The sequence below is a fragment of the Orycteropus afer genome, unplaced genomic scaffold, assembly GCF_000298275.1.
Source record: "Orycteropus afer afer isolate SDZICR_OR568_19922 unplaced genomic scaffold, OryAfe1.0 scaffold00632, whole genome shotgun sequence".
NCBI lineage: Eukaryota > Metazoa > Chordata > Mammalia > Tubulidentata > Orycteropodidae > Orycteropus > Orycteropus afer.
In genome coordinates, this window is record NW_006922219.1 from 955,318 (window position 1) to 958,541 (window position 3,224).

The 3,224-nt window shown below is 36.0% G+C and overlaps 1 pseudogene; it reads right to left on the bottom strand.

The window, feature by feature from the left end:
• Positions 1 to 1,955: 1,955 nt before the first annotated feature.
• Positions 1,956 to 3,003, bottom strand: LOC122151673 (annotated as a pseudogene).
• Positions 3,004 to 3,224: the final 221 nt, after the last annotated feature.

The window sequence follows — 3,224 nt, forward strand, 5'->3', positions numbered from 1 at the left end:
AAAAAAAAAAAAAAAAAAAAAAAACTTTGCTTGCTTAACTCTTAGGACATTACTGATATTTGCTTAAGCCTGTGACACAGTTTTCAACAGTAGGCAATGAGTACAGTGATTAAGTGCTCAGCTGCTAACTGAAAGGCTGACAGTTCAAAGCCCCTCTGCAGCTCCACTGGAGGAAGACTCGGTGATCATCTGCTTCAGAAATTATTACAGCCTAGAAAACCCTATGGAGCAGTGCTATTCCATCACAGAGTTTCTATGAGTTTAAAATACTCTCAACAGATCTAATAACATTAACAAATGAGTACACTAGGTACAACTTTTTCATTTATTTTAAAAAAGTGTCTGTGAGTTTATTCTCTTACACTCACCTTGCTAAACATTCAGATTACAAGTGAGAAAGTAAAAACCTAATAGTCATTTTGGAGAAGAGAGAGAGTCATCTAAGAGAACGTAAAGCTTCAAAGGTGGTCAGCACTTTGAAGGGGGGAACAGGGTGAAGTCAAAAGACCTAGTCCTTCTCAGACATTATGTCTAGGCTAAGAAATCATCTTGTCTCCAAATAACAGTGTTTCTCTTTCTCCAACAAAAGCACATCAACAAAGGAAATTTTATTGTAACTCATAGATCAGAAATTGAAGAGTGAACTAATTTACTAAATTAAAAATTGAGTGAAATGAACTGTGCCTCTGTGAGAAGTGTATATGAGTTAGCAGGTTTGGTTCTTGTGCTTTGGAAGTGAATAGTGCAAATACATCTTGGCACCAAGGATGAGCATACCTTATATGAATGCTCATAGCTGTTTAGAAGAACAATAAATGTTTACCTTTAATGCAAGTTGAAAATGAAGGGTTTATAAGGATGGGGAGCAAATATGTATGAGAAATGACAATTTACAATGAGAAGAGTTGATGTTATTTGTAAAACTCAAGAAAATATTAACTTGCCCACCTCCACACATCAAACTAGATATTTCATCACTTCTATTTCAAAGTCAATGGTCTGATAGTCACTCTATTTCATATATTACCTCACATTATCCACCACATTTTCCCTCTACTTAACACTTAGTACTCTGATTTGATAAATATATTTTTAATAATTTAAAATATTTTTTAAGTAACTGTAATATTTTATCTTATGTCATGAAATACTCCTCATTTTCCCACTCTACCAGATTAGATTATCTCTCCAATGAAGGCTGAGTGAGTTTTCATACTAGGAGTCCATGCAGCAGTTTCTCAGGATCTTAATCCTCAAGTTTTCCTTTGCGAAATTTGAAATACTACTTTAGTCAAATTTCTGAAAAAGAAAGAATACCATTGAGACATATGGAAACAAAGAGTCAAGTATTATTTTTGAATTATCCTAGGGTCAGGCAGTGAATGTATTGTTCACAGGGTCAGTTATAGAATGTGAGATATTAACCCATTTGATCTTGTTAATAGATCATAAAAAGAGTTCATTAAAAAGTGAAAAAGTAGCCATTGTATCATAGCCATAAAGCAAGAAAGCAAACTTAAATCAGGTATGTTTTTCTAAAATAGCTCATAAAATGAGAGGATATATTTTGTAACTGTGGATGATTCAGCCAATAAGTGTTCATTTATTGCTCTTTTTTTTTTTTTTTTTAATTTAACAGAAGATCTCTAGATGGATATAGAGGAACTTGATGACATGGTCTCTACTCTCATGCAAATTTTAGACAAACTGAGGATTAGGAGTCACACTTGAAATGATACTCAATCAAGAATAAATTGTACAATGTGGTATGAAAACATATAAGTTGTTTGGATAGGTAATAAAGGATGCTAATTTTGGAGAAGGGTAAATAAAGGGGTAATTTTAAGGAAGACTGGGCAATCTACTTCTGTAGACATACTGCTTCAGAATCCCAGGGAGGGGTGGCTATGGGTTGGAATCAACTTGACGGCAGTGAGTTTGGTTTTTGGTTAATCTTATGGAGGGTGTTTTGTGTGCTCTCTTCCCCAGCGATATAATGAGACAAGAAGCCTCCTCATTGCCCCTTTCATGTCCTTCTTTCTCAAAGTGTAGATAAAAGAGTTAAGCATAGGAGTCACCAAACTGTAGAACAGGGACATGAGTTTGTTCTTATTTTGCAAGTTAGTAGCAGAGGGTTGGACATACACATTAATGACTGGACCATAGAAGAGAGATATAACAATAACACAAGAATCACATGTGTTAAAGGTCTTTTTTCTCTCTGAGGACTGAATCCTCAAGATGGTGGCTGCAATGAATCCATAAGAAACAAGGATAAGTGACAAGGGCACCAGGGAATAGAAGGTCCCCACAATGGAAAGCATAGCTACATTGAATGTGGTATCAACACAAGACATTTTGATTACCACAGGGACCTCACACAAGGAGATTGCAACCTTGTTATTACCTCAGAGGCAGCTGGACAGTGAGAGATGATTGAAGCAAGGAGTTAGCCAAGCTATGACTACTCAACTCACTGCCATTAAGTTGGATCCAACTCATAGTTGGATCCTCTCCTTGGGTTTCTGAGGTGGTATCACTACGAAAGTAGAGTGACCAACCTTCCTTCTGAAGAGTGGCTGGAAAGGATTCTATGTTGCTGATTCATGATAGCTGAGTACCTCAAGGGTTTGCAGATAGCAGTAATGTCATAGGACATCACAGCTAGGAGGATGTATTCAGTTGCCTCCAGGAAATGAAATATATAAAACTGGGTCACATAGCCCCCATAAGTGATAGAGTTTTTGGTCCAGAGTTTAGTAGCAGCTAAAGGATGGTGGTTGTAAAACACAGATCCAAGGTGGAAAGGTTGGAAAGGAACAAGTACATAGGGATGTCAATGTGAAAATCTATCCTGGATTCCACAATAATTGAGATGTTGCCCACCAGTGTGAAGAAGTAAGCAACAAGTACCATCACAAAGATAAGCATTTCCAAGCAAGGATGGTCAGAAAAACTCACCAGAATAAATACCTTTGGCATAAGCTCACTGCTCAGATTCATGACTATCATTGCTCTCGTTGATGGAATCAAGTTGAATTCCTTTAATTGTTAATTAATTCTGTTAAATAAAATAAAGTGAATTGAGGAAGGATTTTCTGTGTGCTGTAACTCCAGTGAAATGATTTAATACTTGTGAACATAATAAATAAATAAATAAATAGTCTAAAAGCCACTAAATATATTCTTTATAGTACCTCTAAAGAGAATAGTAACACACCTGT